Source organism: Apium graveolens, chromosome 6, assembly GCF_009905375.1.
Source record: "Apium graveolens cultivar Ventura chromosome 6, ASM990537v1, whole genome shotgun sequence".
In the NCBI taxonomy this organism is placed as follows: Eukaryota; Viridiplantae; Streptophyta; class Magnoliopsida; order Apiales; family Apiaceae; genus Apium; species Apium graveolens.
In genome coordinates this window covers 48,124,427-48,144,464 of record NC_133652.1, presented here as the reverse complement: position 1 = coordinate 48,144,464, position 20,038 = coordinate 48,124,427, and positions in this window count along the sequence as shown.

The following is a 20,038-nucleotide window of genomic DNA, read 5'->3' as shown; positions in this document are numbered from 1 at the left end:
ATTATCTTAGTGAACTTATTATTTTAACGTCATATCATCTCTGAGGTTTATAACGCTTAGCTCTGATACCATTTCTGTAACACCCCTAAATCCGGGGTCGGGGATCCGGGTTGTCACGAGTTCCATTTCCCTTAATAACACCCAATCTTAATAAACAATCAACTACTCCGTACCGTGACCCCACAATAAACACACACACCACAAGTTATAGTCTCAGAGATGAATATCCAAAAATAACACGAGTCATTTTATTCCACAATTATATGCCATTACACCTTAAAAGGGTTTCTGAATAAATTTACATTTCTTTGCCATTATTACAATTCATAAAGATACATAAGTCTGGTACATCAAAAGTTGAAAGCCTAGCCTATTGGTAGTTCCTACCTCAGCTACAGCGACATCAACGCCTATAGGAAACTGCGGAATGTTTCCTATCCGCTCGCGAATTGGGAGCTTGGTCCTGTTCATCTTGTCTATCTGATGTTGTGTGATGAAAGAAGAAAGCAAGGGTGAGCAACAAGCCCACCGAAATAGTATGTATAATAATTTACAATATATGAGCATTCTCATAGTACTCAAGAAAGTCTTGGTTAAGAAGAAATGAACCAAGTTGATATCTTAACGTGACCAAGTCACAAAATATTCAGTATATACATACATATATACTTTTCACAATCTTTGAAATCCTCTGACATGTATAATATACACAGAGTTCCATTTTATAACTGTATAAAAATATCGTTGCAAGGTGATCTCATATATCTAACCTTGTCTCAACGTTTTTCTGAAAATCTTTGACATGCATAAGATAATCATTTACTAGATATAAGTTAAAAAGATGAAGTTACAAGATACTCCAATATACTTATATCTTTTCTGAATACTACTTGAACTACCACCGTTCAAGTTATAATTAGTTTCAAAAGTTCATCACACTGATGAGACTACAAGATAAGACTTGAATAGATTCAATCTTTGAAATATCATTTGAAAGAAATGAAGTTACGAGATACTTCATTAAGTCCCGATATATATATACACCTATATATATATATTTCATACAGTCCTTGAAAACCTCTGTTATGAAAATTATAAACAGAGTTGCAATATCCAATGAATTTTTGAAAGGAGAAAACCTTGGCATAAACCTGATATCTTGCCGATCAGGCAAATATACCAATAAATAACCTTTTCTACTAGTAGATGGACGAATTCCCCACTGGTCATCACCCTGGCCGTAATAGGACCTTATGCTGGACTGCCACTCAGCCACTTACGCATTTGATGGACTCCCACTGAGCCACTTACACTTTCATGGACGCCCACTGAGCCTGTTAGGGCGAAAACACGCGCTAATATTCACGCAAGTATACGCGTTCGCAAGTAATATAGAATATTTTCTAGTTCGTTCCCTCAGAGACTCAGACTAAATTATTGTCTAATTAAACTCACTCACCAATGTATGATTACTTCTCAATGTTAAGATAATAACACTTAAAATTGTTGATTAATTATTAACTATAATTAACTACTTAATTAACCACTTAACTAACACTTCAATTTATCAATAATAAAACACTCATGAGATCACAACTTCATTATTACTTCCTTCTATAGCCATTGTTATTACCTTTAGCATGTGACAGTGATGATATTAATCGAATAACACGAAACTGATAAAAGCCAACTTTCATTGTACTAATACCATTCTACCAAGCATCCACAATTAAGATAGAAGTTGAATAGTCATCAATTATGTTGAGTCCCCATATGTCTACAGAAATTGACAACACAACGATTTAAGCACAAGTTATTCTTTTTGATTACATAGGGCAAATAAAACTGTTAGAGTTACCCACTAATCATGCACAACGTACATGAACCTATGCTAGCATGGTAAGTTCTAAATCTCAAGATCCATTGTCGCTTCACAAGAGATTAACACCCTATCTTATATGTTCGCGACGCATATAAGACGAATACGCACAACCAATACTAGATATCAAGCAATCATCACACACTAAAGTATTAAACAATTAAGTAAAGAATTCCATAATAAATCCGTTGCAACCCCATGATCACGATTAGCCCATAATAGAACTTATCGCCATCATGGGTTCATATGAAATCATGATAAACAAACACAAGAAAATAATAACTAAACTAATTATATTAAAACAGAGTACGTCACAAGAGTAAATAAGTCAAAGCAAGAAAACTAGCATCCAACGTTACAACGAAACAAGAATCACAAGAAAATATGCTTCCTCTTCGTTGCGGTGTGCTAAATCGGTCTTCTTCCTTATCTCCTTCGCTTCTTGCGTAAAACACAATCTTCTTTTTCTTCCAATCCCCCCTGTGAAAACGTCTCAAATCTACTTATATAATAGTCCCATAAAACTCAGATTACATAGAAGTTGGAAGCCAAACAGAAGTAGAAGTCTATAATAATTTAGAAAAATTCCCGACCCTGCGCGGCCGCTGAGCATAGCTGCGCGGGCGCGCAGGCCTCTACTGGAAAAAATCCAAGTTTGCTCCATTTCTTCGCCGTAATCTGCCCGTTCCTTCCCTCTCGCAATGGTGAACACATGCCAAGGCTTATTCTTGATGATTCCTCCCCCGAAATGCAACTAATACCCTGAAATGCATAAACACTAGAAAAACGCATCAAATACACAAAATACTTGATTTCAAGACATCAATTTAAGCCATTTTAAGACGTTCTAAGTGGTATAAAATGCCACTTATCACACCCCCAAACTTAAATCGATGCTTGCCCTCAAGCGTCACAGACTCAAAAACAAATAAAAATATGCATGAATGCAATCTATATGAAAATGCAGCGATCCCCCTTACTACAATTAATCAACCAAATTGCCACATCTCAACGAATGCAGTTAGACAACTAAAGATCAATAAACTCATGCAAACGGACATACAGCCAGAAACGTGGTGTGTACAAATGCTTAACAGATATGCTTCGGAACTAGACCAATTACTATGACTAGACTATCCTCAAGGCAATCCTACGATTATACAAAGAATAAAAAGTCTAGGCACAAAGTGATATACAACACTACAAGAACTCTGGAGCTTACTACGGAATCGTGCTTTTTATTTACAACTCAAATGCTTATTTGACCGTGCAATGAGTGAGGTCCACAAAAGACTTATACAATGATATCCATGTAACGAGCGTTAGGTTAGCGGATCCCAGACTCTAAAAGCCTTAGGTCGCTAGGCACAAAGTCCCCTAAGAACTTAATAACTCGAATACCAAAGAGCCCACTCTTGATCAATTATGCCAATTTTTTTTATTTTTTTTTTCTCTGAGCAAGTGCGTTTCGCTCCATCTTGCTCAACCCTAGACTACTCGCAACATATGCGAGCCGGCTACTAGCCGTTTGACGCCTAGCCACAACTAGCAACAACTTCCATATTTTTTTTCTCCAATTTTTTTTTCTTTTTCATGCCTTTATCACTAAGAACCTATAATCGAATTCTAAGCATAATAAGTAGATTGACCTTGAAAATAACCAAATCATAACAACAATCTAGCCCTTACGCATTCTCTAAGACTTAGTGGACTTACAAGTGTTTCTAGCATGCATATCAACCTACACAACTTAATATCACTTTAATGCTATCACTACACTCACATCAATATCACAATTCAGTCGATAAATCATTGCAAAAGGGATCATGGTAAATGCATGAGCTACATGACATTCATAAAAAAAAACTATATGGCATAAATTATGCAACTATATGAACTAAACTATCATGAATATGCAACTAAATGACACACACACAATATTCCTTAACTACCACCCCCAAACTAAAAAACTTCACTGTCCTCAGTGAAAGTAGTAGAAAGGAACACAGGGTATACCTACTCGGAGTCATCATCATCATCACCCTCAGTGGGTGGAGTATCAGGCGGCGGGTATGCAGAGTCCTCACCAAAAACTGGCCACTGGATATCAACTCCAAGGCCTCGAAAAGCAGTCCCTAACGCAAGGGTGAGTTCCTGAGCAAACCTGCTCTGTGTCTCATACATGGCATCCATCCGCCGTGAAAGCCTCCTATACTGGGCATCAACCATCCCAGCACCCTCCTGAGCTCTCGAAGAACCAGCCTCATCACGCCCTGGCCTGGCCATAGTAGCACCTCGTGCTGGACGCCCTCCTGGAAGACGATAACCCAGCCCATACTCCTCAGGCTCACCACCGGTCCACTCCCGCATCCCATTCAGAGTGCCAGAATCAATTGGAGCTGCTGGCAACTGCAACTGCTCATGAGCCGGCCAGTTCACTCCCACTGCTCGGCATAGCTTCGTAACCGTGGATGCATAAGGGATGTTCATATGCTTCGCTCCCCTCAAAAACTTCAGAATTCCTTGGTAGATAAACTCACCAAGGTCCACATAGTATTCCTCATTCAGAATTCCCCACAACAACTGTGCTCGCTCAACTGTGACCTCGTGTGCATGCGAAGAAGGCAAAATATTAGCAGAAATAAATGCATTCCATGCACGGGCATACCTGTTCATGGCGATCGCCGGAAAGTGACGATACTCATTATTGCCTGTACTGCAGGTCCAAACTGTGCCCGGTCGACAGAGAGTCGCACAAATCAAATCCAAGTCAAAATCCTCAGCAGTCTTTTCATTCTAGTTCTCCTCCTCGGGCTTCCTCTCTCGCTGTCCAATCACACGGCGAATCGCCGCAGGATGATAATCAACCGTCAGCCCACGGACCACAGAAAACCCATTCTTTTCAGCCTTCGTGTTCGCGTAGAACTCGCGAACAACGCTCATCGGTACTGCTTCGGGTGACTCACAAAAAGCTATCCACCCCTTCTCTGCAATCATGGGCAACAATTCACCATCCCTCCCCGATGGCAAAAACCCCCTCTCCTTCAGAATCGGCTTCCCCAACAGCCTAGTGTACTCCTCCTCCGCGGCTCTGTCAGTTAACCGAGGCCTTGCAGCAGTACCCCTCGATGAATCAGCAGTAGGAACTGTGCTACTGCTGTCAATAGTGCGTGCTCTCTTGGGTGCCATTGATTCGTGAATAAAAGCGTGTAAGAACTGATATTTGATGTTTGTGAGAGAATTTAAGTGTAGGAAGTTTTGTGGGAGATATGTAGGATTGGTGTATGTATATATAGGGTGTGGATTAGATTAGGGTTTGGGGATTAAGGGATAAAATGATGGGGTAGTGGGAACAAATCTTGGGTTTATGGGCTAAAACTGTTTTTGTGTTTGTTTTTATTTGGTTTTTTTTTTTCTGAACTGTAAAAAAATTTCTGGTCCTCGACCCCTGCGCGACCGCTCAACATAGCTGCGCGGGCGCGCAGGGGGTCACTGGAAAAAAAATTTTTCAGCCCCTGTTTTCTGATTTTTTTGTGTTTTTGGATAGGTTATTAACTTCTAAGGGTTCCTGTAACAATAATTCATGGGTTGCCTCCCACGCAGCGCTTCTTTTTCGTCATTAGCTTGACGTTTCGTACCCTGCTCAAGTAGTCAACAAAATGGCACTAACCACTTCTCGGTTTGCCATGTCCCCATAGTAGTGCTTCAACCGCTGACCGTTAACCTTGAATGCTTGGTCCAGATCATTCTCAAAAATTTCCACCGCTCCATGTGGAAACACAGTTTTGACAATAAAAGGTCCAGACCACCTTGATTTCAACTTCCCAGGAAAAAGTCGGAGCCGAGAGTTGAATAAGAGAACTTGTTGCCCAGGCACAAATAACTTTGGATGTAGCTTCCTATCGTGCCACCTCTTCACCTTTTCCTTATACATTTTGTTATTTTCGTACGCTTGAAGTCGAAATTCATCTAGTTCATTAAGCTGAAGCATTCTTTTCTTACCAGCTGCATCTAAATCCAGGTTCAACTTCTTCAATGCCCAGTAGGCCTTATGCTCAAGCTCCGCAGGTAGATGACATCCCTTACCGTACACCAACTGGAACGGTGACATCCCAAGTGGAGTTTTGTATGCTGTTCTGTAAGCCCAAACAGCTTCATCGAGCTTTAAAGACCAATCCTTCCTTGACGGACAAACAACCTTCTCTAGAATGCGCTTTATCTCTCTGTTAGACACTTCCGCTTGACCATTTGTTTGCGGATGATAGGCAGTAGCTACTCGATGATTCACATTATAACGCTGCATCATAGAAGTGAACTTACGGTTGCAAAAATGCGATCCTTCATCACTTATGATTACCCGAGGTGTTCCAAACCTTGTGAAAATTTGCTTATGAAGAAAATTTAGCACTGCCTTTGCATCATTTGTCGGTAAAGCTTTAACTTCGACCCATTTTGAGACATAATCGACTGCCAACAAGATGTACTGATTATTGCAAGACGAGATAAAAGGCCCCATGAAATCGATTCCCCATACATCAACGACCTCGACTTCAAGCATCACATTTAATGGCATTTCATCCTTCCTTGACAAATTTCCCACTCTTTGGCAACGATCACACCTTAAAACAAACTGATGAGCATCCTTGAACAAAGTAGGCCAGAAAAAACCTGCTTGCAGAATATGAGCTGCCGTCTTCTCACCGCCATAGTGTCCACCATAAACCGTGGAATGGCAGTCTCGTAATATCCCCTCCGTCTCACAGAACGGGATACATCTCCTGATGATCTGGTCAGCTCCCTGTCTAAACAAATATGGTTCATCCCACATATACCACTTCGCCTCATGCAGAAACTTCTTCTTTTGAGCGGATGTCAAATTAGGAGGCATTATATTGCTGACGAGATAGTTTACAATATCTGCAAACCATGGTTCTTCCTCCTGAATTGCAAACAACTGCTCATCCGGAAAAGATTCATTGATTAACGTCCTATCTTGTGAAGTAGAATCGGGATTCTCCAACCTGGAGAGATGGTCAGCTACTTGATTCTCAGTACCTTTTCTATCTTTGATCTCTAACTCAAATTCCTGAAGTAAAAGCACCCAACGAATGAGTCTCGGCTTCGAATCCTTCTTAGAAACCAGATAGCGAATAGCTGCATGATCAGTGAATACTGTTACTTTCGTACCAAGCAGATAAGATTGAAATTTCTCAAAGCCAAAGACTATAGCCAAAAGCTCCTTCTCAGTAGTGGTGTAGTTCAATTGGGCACCATTTAAAGTCTTACTCGCATAGTAGACCACATGGAAGAGATTTTTCTTGCGCTGTCCCAGAACTGCACCTACCGCATAATCACTCACATCACACATCATCTCAAATGGTTCTGTCCAATCTGGTGCTGTTATGACTGGTGCCGTGATCAAACTCTCCTTGAGAGTCTCGAATGCTGCCAAACATTCATCATCAAATTTGAAAGGCACATCTTTCTCAAGCAAATTGCACAACGGCTTAGATATCTTTGAAAAGTCCTTGATGAATCGCCGATAAAAACCCGCATGACCAAGAAAACTACGGATTCCTTTCACAGAATTAGGTGGGGGAAGATTTTCAATGACTCCCACCTTGGCCTTGTCCACCTCCAGACCCTTGCTAGAGACCTTATGCCCAAGGATAATGCCTTCACGCACCATAAAATGACATTTCTCCCAATTAAGCACCAAATTAGTTTCCACACATCTTTTGAGTACGGCGCGCAGATTATTCAAACATTCATCATATGAGTGTCCAAAAACGGAGAAGTCATCCATGAACACTTCGACGTTATTTCCAATCATGTCAAAGAATATAGCCATCATACATCTCTGAAAGGTGGCCGAGGCGCCACATAACCCAAACGAAACTCTGCGAAAAGCAAATGTGCCAAATGGACAAGTGAAGGTAGTCTTTTCCTGATCCTCTGGTGCAATACAAATCTGATTATACCCGGAATAACCATCCAGAAGATAAAAATACTCATGACCTGTAATAACCCCAATTTTTTTGAGAAATTTTGAAACCCTTATGAATAGTGTTTTTGCTGAACGAGAAAACTTTTCATGCCACGCTATGTAGGGGTTCTGTTATTGATCTTATGGGATATTATTAGTACTCTATGAGGTATATAAGTGTATGTAAAGATCGTCAGAATCCAATTACGAACACTTTGATTTTTCCCGGAAAATCCACAATATACGGAGAGAATTGAGTATAAGGTAACAGGATAAAAAGGATTTAAATTAAAGGATTATAAGAGAGGATCATAAAAGGAATATAATATATTGAGAAAGGTTAAGGGAACCTAAGTAATAAGATCCCGGGTATGATCCTTCGAACGATAAACGAGAACGAAAGTTAAGCGAACCGTACAACAGATCAGCGGTCATTAGGCAAACGATTAGGAAGTTAATCAAAGGGATTAATGGGAGTGATGTCATCCAACCAATAGAAAGGAGACAAGGAAGGGAGGATGACATCATAAGGGTGACATAAGCATGACATGGAAGGAAGGAGGTGTGGTTGATTTAGGACCACACAAATTCAAGGGCAAGGTGGTAATTTGCTAAATCAAAAACAAAACCAAGCCAACCAACTAGCAAATCATTTCATCAAAAATCAAAAAAAATCAGCCAAGGCATTGTTCTTCATATTAGCTCTCGGCTTTTTGCCTTTTTCAAAGAAAAAAATTTCCAAAATCAAGATCCAAGCATCCTTAATTGGTAAGAAAATTCCCTAACCATCTTTATGCTTAGTTATGGCTATATCATGAGTTTAAGCCATTAATTCTTTCTCTAGCTTCTCCATTTAATCAATGAAGAAGACAATGAATAGTGTTTTCAAGTTTTTAACTTGAACTTTTTCTTGTTTTCTTGAAGATCCAAGCTTTCCTAAGGCTTCTCCAAGCTTCTTAAGGCTTCCTAGCTCAACCCACCACTTCAAGGAAGGTATACCATTTTCAAACCCTAGGTTCATATATATTATAAGGTGATTTTGATGAGTAGGATGTTATGGTATCTTGTTGTTATGATTAGAGTTTGAGATTTGGTATGGTAGTGAAATGAGATGGTAATTTTGTGGTTTTGATTTAAAGAAACTTAAGCATGATTAAAGTTAGGTTAAGCATATGTATGAATGAGTAAAATTGAATTGGTTGGGGTTGTTATGATGTGATAAGGATGGGTGTTTGTTGTGTGTTGGATTTGAGGATGGTTTGTGTTGATTGTGGATAGTTTAAAAAATGGGAAATCGCGTAAACATAGCCGTCGTAACGTCCGATTTTCTTTGGACTGTTTTTGTGCATAGCATTAGGACCCGAGAACCCCCTGCTAGATTGTGACCACTGCCATGTTTAGATAGCTCATGTTACAAGCTTCATTTTGATATGTAGTTCGTCCGATTCCGATTTACGGTTTAGGAGAATCGACCATTTCAAGTAACGGCGTTTCGCGGACGAAACTTTTTCCCTCGCCTTACTTTGGAATGTAGGTTAAAGACCAAAAAGGGTGAATTAATGTATGAAACATTTATGGTAAGTGTGTTAGGCAGTTGGTAAGTCATTCGCGAAGGAATCGCTTTAAAACTCGTAAAGGTTAAATTATTAAAAATGGTGGAGCCGAGGGTACCCGAGTGACTTAAGCGAATCGGTGAGCGCAAAACTAGCATTAGAGTCTAAGTTAGTTAAAGTATAGATTTACAAGTGATTTTGGTTTAATTCCAACTTACTTGTTGTTTATAGGTTACCAGACTCGTCCCGAGCCTTTCTCACCCCCAAGTCGCTCAGGCAAGTTTTCTACCCGTTATACTGTTGTTGTGATGTAAATATATGTATATGCATTATCTTGTGATATTGCATGATTGTTATTAGCAAATTTTGCGATATATTGGAGCATGCTAATATGGTATATATGCATGTCTGTTTCGTAATCTGGTTATCTATCTGTTGATTTCAATGCTTATAGTTGCATAATACCTATGCTAGAAATAAGCAAGTAGTTGCGTATACCCTTAGTATAGGGGATAAAAGGTGAAAATATTTTCTAAAACCGGGAGTCGAGGATCCCGAGTAATTTTGTGTATATATGGATATGGATATATATATATATATATATATATATATATATGGTTATAGTTTCCAAACTATTAATCGAATAAGGTTTATTCGATAACTTTATTTTATTAATGAATATTATCTTGAATATTCATTCGAGGACTTATGACTCCTTTATATTATTTATTGAATATTACTTGGATATTCATTTGAGGATGTATGACTCCTTTATTTTATTTAATGAATATTATTTATAATATTCATTCGAGGTATTATGACTCGGCTTATTATTTAATGAATATTATTTCGAATATTCATTTGAGGGCTTATTACTCAGCTTATTTTATTTATTGAATATTATTCGAATATTCATTTGAGGATCTATGACTCCGATTATTTGCTGAGGTATATTCTTTATTTTATTAAAGAATAAGGTGTCAATAATCAAACTTATTTTCGATTATTCAACTAAAGATAATACTTTCATATAAGTATATCTTTGATTATTTAGTACTCGTTTCAAGTATAAGTTTTAATACTTCTACTTCAATTATTTTTATAAAGATTATTCTTTATGGGAATATTATTTAAATATTAATATTCAGTCATTTTCTAAATATTCTGGGGACTGATTTACTTCATTAAATCAGTTTTACTCCAAACACTCTTTAAAGTGTTTTCGAGTCTTTAAAATGATTTTCAAAAGTTAGAGCGGATCCCAAAACTATTTTTATATTTAAGATCTTCCTTTTAAAAAGGGGATTTAAATACTCGCTCAAAACCTGGGGGATCCGGCTCGGTGGTGTGTTTTATATTCGCAACAAGGTTGCTGTCTGGGTAAAAGAGTTTTTGATTACTTACCCAATATTCGGGAAGTAAAATTCTTGGAACAAGTTAATCCATTAACAGGCATCGCCTGGGAAATATCGGTGAGTTTTCCTTTCCAACTAGGTACGACTTCTTGGTGGAGCCGTATCAACAAGTTTCTACTTGGGGAAAGGGGGAAACGAGCTTTACGTTTCAGAGTCATGGATTTCATCTGAACTAGGAGTGGCGTAAGTGGTCGAGTAGCGCCGGCCCAGCCTTATTATATTGGCCCAAATGGCCTGGAAGTTCCGCTAAGGCGGTCCATTCCTTAGGAGTTCAGTGTTCGGTTGACAAGTAAATCCGACAGGTTCTCCTCTACATGTAGAAAATGGTGGGGTTGTACTACTACGACTGATCATCGTAAGTGGTCTTCCTGGCGCGGTAAACTCCCGTAATGAGTTCATCATCCAATTGGATATTTCTGCAACACTACCCAAAGCACTTCGATAGAAAGGCTACGGTTGGGCGATTGTTGAGTGTTGGCAGGGTCAAGTTTTCAAAATAATGTTTGCATCAAATGAAGTAACTCATAACTTCATTTTATTTTGATGATATTTTAAAGGTTGAATCTATTCAAGTATTATCTTGTAGTCTCGTCTATGTGATGAACTTTGGAAACTAATTATAACTTGAATGGTGGTAGTTCAAGTAGTATTTGGAAAAGATATAAGTATATTGGAGTATTTTGTAACTTCATCTTTTAAACTTATATCTAGTAAATGATTATCTTATGCATGACAAAGATTTTCAGAAAAACGTTGAGACAAGGTTAGATATATGAGATCACCTTACAACGATATTCTTATACAGTTATACACTGGAATTCTGTGTGTATTATGCATGGAAGAGGACTTCCAATATTTTGAAAAGTATATATGTATATATACTGAATATTTTGCGACTTCATCGCATTAAGATATCAAACTTGGTTCATTTCTTTTGACCAAGACTTTCATGAGTACTATGAGAAGGCTCATATACTAGTAAGTATATACTAGTAATTATCTTACACACGATAAAAGATTCTAGTAAGTATCCACTTAGATACTTATATTATTGTTATCACTACATATTATCTTGCGAGCTGTAAGGCTCACTCTTGCTTTATTTCTTCATCACACAACAACAGTTAGGAAAGATGGCCAGACTCCAGCGGACCCAGCGCAAGCGCGTGGGAAGCGTCCCGCGTCTTCCCGATGATGTTGTGGCTGCTATAGCTGCAGAGGTAGATCTATTGGTAGATCAGGCATTCTAATTTTGAGAATTAATTATGTATAATTATAACTTGTGGCAGATAATGGCAATTAACTGTAAATTTATCAAGTAATCATTTCGAGTTGTAATAACTTTTAATTTGTGGATTCAAAGACTTGTACTTATTTGAATTTCATCTCTGAGACTATAACGGGTTGTGGTGTATGTTAGTGTGGGGTCACAGCATAAGGTTGTTTATTATTAATTAAGTGAAGTGATATTGTGGAAAGAAAGATAGTGACGACCCGGATCCCCGACCCCGGATCTGGGGGTGTTACAGAAATGGTATCAGAGCCAAGCGTTATAAACCTCAGAGATGATGGGACGTTAAGATAATAAGTTCACTAAGATAATAAGAACTCTTGCCAAGTTCATAGTCGGACTACCTAACGTAGTACTGACAGTTAAAACCCTTATGGGAACCCTTATAAATGTAGCGATAGAAGCGTAGTTCGTTATCGTATAGAGTAGCGGGACTCCGAACCCTGAGGTTGAGGAGCAACAGCGCGATGATGTTTTATTACTAATTGGAGATCGGATTGTGGATCCGATAGAGTGTCCTAATGCAGGACCAGATGATGTTGATATTGAGGATGTAGCGGTTGAGGATGTTGTCCTAGAAGGGATAGTTGTTGAGGAGGATCCCATGGAGGATCCTGACAAGATTGGATAAAGGACCACTGATGAATTGATGACCATGGTTAGGTCGACTACCAGAGGTAGGATTGGCCGGTCACTACCAGAGGTTCGTTCAAGTTTGTAAAGATAGTAACCCCTTTAACGCGGCTTACTCGTAAGACTGAGAAGTTCGAATGGACAGAGAAATGCGAGAACAACTTTCGAGAACTGAAGCAGAGGTTGGTGATGGCCCCTATGCTGGCATTGCCGGATGGAAAAGGGGATTTTGTGAAGTGTAGTGACGCTTCGCACAAGGGCTTAGGGTGCGTGCTTATACAGCACGGTAAGGTAATCGCGTACATGTCAAGACAATTAAGGTAATATGAAATTCGATATCCCCGCCCATGAGCTTAGGCTCGTTGCAATAGTTTTACCCTAAAGATTGGAGGCACTACTTGTATGGAGAGAAGTGCGAGAATTACCTAAGCCATAAGTGCTCTAGTACATTTTCACGTAGAAAGAGCTCAACATATGCCAGAAGAGGCAGTTAGAGCTAACCAAGAATAATGATTGGGAGATTCTTTATCATTCGGGGAAAGCCAATGTTGTGGCTGATGCCCTTAGTAAAAAGGAGAGACTCAAGATGATAATGTCTTTGGGAGAGTTTATAAGAGATTTTGGAAATAGTAGTGAAGGTAACCGGAGCCGGTACCGAAAAGCTGTTTGAGATTACAATAGAGACCGAATTATTGGAAAAGAGCATACGGTGCCAGAGAAAGATGATAAGGGAATAATGAGGTATTCCTATAGAATTTGGGTTCCGAAAGTTCAAGAGCTTAAGGATGAGATCTTAGATGACAGCTAGTTTGAAGATTAAGATATAGAGCAAACCCTGAACGTGATAGTCAGGGAGGTTGCCATCAAGAAAGAAAGAACCCATAACATAATGAAGTGAAAATGAGGATTTAAAATATGAAGGATGACCCCGATTCTGGGGAGGAGGAGGAAATGATCAGACTTAAGAAACAGAAGTCGAGTAAGGGAAGGAGACCCGAGACGGTACTCCTATATGATAAATTATGGCCCTTTCTAGACAGAACTTAGACTATTATTCCCACCCACCACCCTGAGGAAACAATGCAGTGAGAAATTCTTTCATGACCTTAAGTCGCTAAGCTCTCAGAGTTCCAAGGAACAAGCTGACCAGCCGAGGCAAGAGCCTGGCTAAAGGAAATATAGGAATCATTTGAGATTCAAAATGATTGATGAACCACAAAAGACTATTTTTGTCACTTACCCTCCTAAGAGAGAGACCACCCGCTGGTGAAAGGCCAAGGAAGGCACGGAGCAAGAGATTATAATAAACTGATTAAAGTTCAGCCAATTGTTTTCAGGAAAGTACTTCCCAAGGATATAGAGATAGAGTAAAAGCTTTAGAGCCAGGACAAAGGCAGACGAGTATGACGAATTATGAATCTAAGTTGTAAAAGTTGTCAAGATTCGTTCTAAGGACACGAATCCAGAATGACGGGATGTTTGAAATCAATGCTTATGTTGTGTTGGGTCATGAAATAATGATAAGAGAAAAAGGGAAATAAAAAGAAACTGAAGTGGAAAGGAATACGAGGGCAATAGAGTTGAGGTATGATAAGGGAGTTGGGTATGAGGAAACCCTAAAGACTCGTAGAAATAGAAATAGAAGAGTATGTAATCGTCAGGATGAGGGTGATTCACCATGAGTTAAAATTGATGGTTGAAGGCATAAGAGTTATGTATATTTTATCCCCTGTAAGTTGGGAAGATTCGAGGAAACCTTGAGATAATTCGAAGGATAAATAATGAGACGCGGATAGACTGAGGAGACAAGAAAGTAAGAAATTAAGAAAATCGGATGAAGGAAGTGACCTTCAAGAAGGAGAAGTGTAAGACCGGTGGCATGATACCCAGAAAGGGAGCCGCCAGATATGAAAGATATCCCAACATTGAGATGACTGTTGAGATAAACAACAAAAGTAAATAAGGAATTATTAAGAAGAAGTTCACGTTGAACACGACCAATATCTTCCAGAACATCCTTGTTATCGTTACCAAATCAGGAAAGAAAAGCAGATAACCATTTTTTTTTCTTTTGGAGGCCATGTGGATTGACCTTAACTTGAATAAGGATGCTATTGTGAAATTCGGTATAGACTATCGAGGTGGGAATGATGAATAAGATAATCTATCAAGGATATATGACTTGATTTATCCATGGAAGGATGCATGTACCTTTTTAAAGGTGGAATTAAGAATAGAACATCGGTAACTTAAAACAAATCCTAGGGGAATGCATAAAGGTTGGCATTTCACCCTTAATAGGGATAGTATGAGTTTTGACAGTATGAATTGGAAAGGATTAAGGTAATAATAACCTTTAAGGATCAGTGGAGAAATTTTTCAGAAGTATATAGACAATGGTTCTAGTAATAGTGAATGGTATTTTGATATGCCCTGTATCTAGGGAATACAGGAGGAACGATTGAAGGATAACCTTAGAGGTTTTACAAGGAGAAAGGTAATATTCAAAATTCTCAAGAATAAAAATGTTGATAAAGGAAATATGACGTAATTATAATGTTGCCAAGTGGGGCACGTGTTAAACCACGAGAAAGTATGGATCGAACCAGTAATGGTCGAAATTGTTCAGGGCAATTAGGACTTAAGATAAAAGATGTTCTAATTATGATTGAGAGTCAGTCATGACAGTGATTAACCTCTAAAGACTGAGGCAATAACTTATGGAAAAATGGTGATTTTTTTTTTACTCATCAGATTTTAAGGAAAACATCTTCACACAAGCAGTGATGGGAAATGAGGTAGAAAATTTAGTGAAGGTGGTTAAAATGACATTGATTGTAAGGAAATATTACTATCAGGAAAGGCCAAAGAGGTGGCCGACACTTTAAAGGTAAGTGGATAATTATAGGCGCGTGTGCCAAAAGAATGCAGTGATGATGGTTAAAGCTATGAAGGTTGTATTATGGTTTGGAAGATTGACATTCCTTCTGATGACTGTGCAATACCCAACCGTAATAGTAGTTGGTAAAGGTTTAATTCGTGTAATCGCCATGAGCAGGCTATCTATCTTAGAAGGTACTATCTTGAGATAAGCCAGGACCATGTTTCAAAAAGGACTAGACGAACCTTTGACTTAAGTCCTCTATTTAGGGCGTATGATTAAGAATGGTATTAACCTGCTATCGGTGCTTTGATTGAAACTCTTCTGAAATTTTATATGCTTCATGTCATGTATGTATGTCAGGATCAGGAGTGTTCTTCATGAATCAGGAATGGTGATTATGTTACCTCCTTAGAAGGATTTGTTACGACATGGATAGACTCCGTATGGTTAGCTATTAAGACTTCATGGAAAATGAATGACTACAGTGGGTCAGTGGTGGACCATAGTAAGGCAGCAATGATTCTGCGAGTAATGAGCTGATTACAACCGTGAGAGTTGTATTGGAATGGGTGTTGAGATTGAGTACCACTAATCGGGTCGTGGTAGTGTATAAGTTATCATTGATAGACTAATTAAGTAGAGTATCTACCTAGTGAATAATTATTCTTTCTTATCAATAGAGAGTCGTATTATTATACGAGGAAGGTTGCGGTGCAAGCATAGAATTCAAGTAACGATGATGTCTAGAATGAGATCCCAGATTCGATTTTCGATGTCGAGGGAGTTTCAAAGGTAATTGTGTATAAGCTCGAGGAAGAGCATGGGTCCATAGAATGATGGACGGGATAGAGAAAATATTTAGGCACGTGAAATGCGATGCTATAATACTTGATGTTGATATAAATACATATATGTTTTGTTCTCCTATGACAAACCTCTATAGTTCAGAGGTAGGTTCCAAGCCAGATATTTTGTGGCAGTATATATTTTTTTCATATATACAATTCTCTTCAATTCGTTCTTTTCTCTTCTTTTCATTTCATATAAGCTGAGAAGAACAACCCTTCCAGAAGGGGAGGTATTGCCGAATGACTATCTATCTTTGTGATAGAAGCCTAGTAGGATACCACATGTTGTTTAATTGCTTGTCAAGTACTAAAGGCTGGCCACCTTCTGTACTAACTATGCGATATAACAAGTGTTCATGATCATAGTGATCTCTCAACAAATTCCTTTACTTCTATTTGATTGATCAAACTTTGGAAAATAGAAATAACTGAAAAAGGAGTAATAAAGTGGTGGTAGTATGCGGAATGGAAACACATTCGTGATACTAAGGTTGACGTGGTTATTAAAAGGTTATAGAACGCTAACGAGCAAAAGTATAACCCGTATAATATTAGGAACGGAAGGTAGTAGCGATTACGAACTGGAAAAGAATGGGTATTGAGAAACAAAAGTTCTAATGATAAAAGCTATAATGAGAGTCTGTGCAATAGACTTGAAAGAATTTGGAATGATCACTTAATTCAGATTGAGTTATCTTACGACAATAGATCATATGCCATTATCGAGATGTCGCCTTATGAGATCATTGAGGGAAGACAATGTCGATCTCCCTTATGTTAGGATGAAGTTGTAGAGCGCAAGATGCTCGGAACCGCAGTAGTCCAAAGGACCAAGGATATGATAGGTCTAATCAGAGGACGGCTGGTAGTAGCCCAAGATGGATATGATAAGTATGTTGACTTGACATGAAAGGATAAAGAGTATGAAATAGAGGACCTAGTAATGTTATAGGTATCCCTTGGAAAGGATTGATGAGGTTCGGAAAGAAAGGAAAGCTAAGTCTACAATTTGTTGGACCCTTGGATATATTAAGACATTTGGGAAGTTAGCATATGAGCTAGCCCTAACCCCGAACATGTAGCAGGTCGTAACGTGTTCCACGTATTAATGTTAAGGAAGTGTAATTCAGATGCCAGACAAATAAGGGCATATGAGCGCATAGGCATGCAACCAGACGTAACCTATATGGAGCAACCAGGATGGGTCATAGAGTGAAAAGGAACGAGTGCTTAGGAGAAGGGTTATCAAACTAGTCAGAGTTTGAGGGTAGAACCACAATGTGGGAAAATTGACTCGAGAGTTAGAAAGTGTAATGCTAAGAAAGTATCCACATTTGAATTCTATCTGATTCCGGGACGGAATCCTTTTAAGGAGGGGAGACTGTAATAACCCCAATTTTTTTGAGAAATTTTGAAACCCTTATGAATAGTGTTTTTGCTGAACGAGAAAACTTTTCATGCCACGCTATGTAGGGGTTCTGTTATTGATCTTATGGGATATTATTAGTACTCTATGAGGTATATAAGTGTATGTAAAGATCGTCAGAATCCAATTACGAACACTTTGATTTTTCCCGGAAAATCCACAATATACGGAGAGAATTGAGTATAAGGTAACAGGATAAAAAGGATTTAAATTAAAGGATTATAAGAGAGGATCATAAAAGGAATATAATATATTGAGAAAGGTTAAGGGAACCTAAGTAATAAGATCCCGGGTATGATCCTTCGAACGATAAACGAGAACGAAAGTTAAGCGAACCGTACAACAGATCAGCGGTCATTAGGCAAACGATTAGGAAGTTAATCAAAGGGATTAATGGGAGTGATGTCATCCAACCAATAGAAAGGAGACAAGGAAGGGAGGATGACATCATAAGGGTGACATAAGCATGACATGGAAGGAAGGAGGTGTGGTTGATTTAGGACCACACAAATTCAAGGGCAAGGTGGTAATTTGCTAAATCAAAAACAAAACCAAGCCAACCAACTAGCAAATCATTTCATCAAAAATCAAAAAAAATCAGCCAAGGCATTGTTCTTCATATTAGCTCTCGGCTTTTTGCCTTTTTCAAAGAAAAAAATTTCCAAAATCAAGATCCAAGCATCCTTAATTGGTAAGAAAATTCCCTAACCATCTTTATGCTTAGTTATGGCTATATCATGAGTTTAAGCCATTAATTCTTTCTCTAGCTTCTCCATTTAATCAATGAAGAAGACAATGAATAGTGTTTTCAAGTTTTTAACTTGAACTTTTTCTTGTTTTCTTGAAGATCCAAGCTTTCCTAAGGCTTCTCCAAGCTTCTTAAGGCTTCCTAGCTCAACCCACCACTTCAAGGAAGGTATACCATTTTCAAACCCTAGGTTCATATATATTATAAGGTGATTTTGATGAGTACGATGTTATGGTATCTTGTTGTTATGATTAGAGTTTGAGATTTGGTATGGTAGTGAAATGAGATGGTAATTTTGTGGTTTTGATTTAAAGAAACTTAAGCATGATTAAAGTTAGGTTAAGCATATGTATGAATGAGTAAAATTGAATTGGTTGGGGTTGTTATGATGTGATAAGGATGGGTGTTTGTTGTGTGTTGGATTTGAGGATGGTTTGTGTTGATTGTGGATAGTTTAAAAAATGGGAAATCGCGTAAACATAGCCGTCGTAACGTCCGATTTTCTTTGGACTGTTTTTGTGCATAGCATTAGGACCCGAGAACCCCCTGCTAGATTGTGACCACTGCCATGTTTAGATAGCTCATGTTACAAGCTTCATTTTGATATGTAGTTCGTCCGATTCCGATTTACGGTTTAGGAGAATCGACCATTTCAAGTAACGGCGTTTCGCGGACGAAACTTTTTCCCTCGCCTTACTTTGGAATGTAGGTTAAAGACCAAAAAGGGTGAATTAATGTATGAAACATTTATGGTAAGTGTGTTAGGCAGTTGGTAAGTCATTCGCGAAGGAATCGCTTTAAAACTCGTAAAGGTTAAATTATTAAAAATGGTGGAGCCGAGGGTACCCGAGTGACTTAAGCGAATCGGTGAGCGCAAAACTAGCATTAGAGTCTAAGTTAGTTAAAGTATAGATTTACAAGTGATTTTGGTTTAATTCCAACTTACTTGTTGTTTATAGGTTACCAGACTCGTCCCGAGCCTTTCTCACCCCCAAGTCGCTCAGGCAAGTTTTCTACCCGTTATACTGTTGTTGTGATGTAAATATATGTATATGCATTATCTTGTGATATTGCATGATTGTTATTAGCAAATTTTGCGATATATTGGAGCATGCTAATATGGTATATATGCATGTCTGTTTCGTAATCTGGTTATCTATCTGTTGATTTCAATGCTTATAGTTGCATAATACCTATGCTAGAAATAAGCAAGTAGTTGCGTATACCCTTAGTATAGGGGATAAAAGGTGAAAATATTTTCTAAAACCGGGAGTCGAGGATCCCGAGTAATTTTGTGTATATATGGATATGGATATATATATATATATATATATATATATATATATATATATATATGGTTATAGTTTCCAAACTA